Genomic DNA, 1,038 nt, shown 5'->3' with positions numbered 1-1,038 from the left:
AGAGAGATGAACCTACCAGACTGGAGATCCCAGCAGACTCTTCTCCACCAGCTTGTGGAAGTGCAGGCTGGCCATGATGAAGGCGATTCTGTGGTTAGCCTGTTACGTTTGTTCGCGTTATAAACAACATGGAAACAATGTGAAACCACATGTTTAGTGTCATACTCTGCTCCTGACTGGCTAGTAGTCCTTACCTAGGTACTGTCAGGGCCCTCATACTCTGCTTCTGACTGGCTAGTAGTCCTTACCTAGGTACTGTCAGGGAAACTCATACTCTGCTTCTGACTGGTTAGTAGTCCTTACCTAGGTACTGTCAGGGCCCTCATACTCTTCTTCTGACTGGCTAGTATTCCTACAACTAATGGATTGATCTTTGCAGCCTGATATAAAGAAGTGTGTTGTTGAACACTTACCCTCCAGGTTCCTATGAGGAAGCAGGGCTGCAGATGCCGCACTTTAACTAGTTTGTCTTTGCCGATGAAGCAAACATGGATCTTGGTGTCCTGCTTTATGATCTGCGAGCGCCAGCCGGGCCTGATGGAGAGAAGAGAGAAGAGGAAAGAGTGGTGATAAAAGGGGGGAGGCGCTGTGAATAGGGCTGCACAGTATATATTGTTTCTTAGCACAATATATCGCACATATCGCGAAAGGCCGCAACATGTAGCGTTAGATGCGATTATTCGTGTTTGCAGCTCCCTCTGGTTAACAGACGTTCTTATTTACGGCATTTATTGGTCTTATTATGCCTTCCTCAATGTCATCAAACATGCCGTGAGACCTAAATACAACATAGACATCACATAATTACAGAAATGATATTCTCAGAGAGAACAACACATGAATAAATAAGCAACACAGACAATTACACACACAAGAAATTACTACACACACACACACCTGATAGGCCGCGTTAACTCCAGGTGAGAGAAAAATCTATCCAATATTGCAACGTGAATAAATGTCTGGAAATACCGAACCAACCAAAAATAGTTCCGCTATATAAGCCCACATAAACAGGTCAGCTCTCTCTCTCACACA

The sequence above is a fragment of the Etheostoma cragini genome, chromosome 23 (genome assembly GCF_013103735.1).
Source record: "Etheostoma cragini isolate CJK2018 chromosome 23, CSU_Ecrag_1.0, whole genome shotgun sequence".
Taxonomy (NCBI): domain Eukaryota; kingdom Metazoa; phylum Chordata; class Actinopteri; order Perciformes; family Percidae; genus Etheostoma; species Etheostoma cragini.
This window is presented reverse-complemented; position numbering follows the sequence as displayed.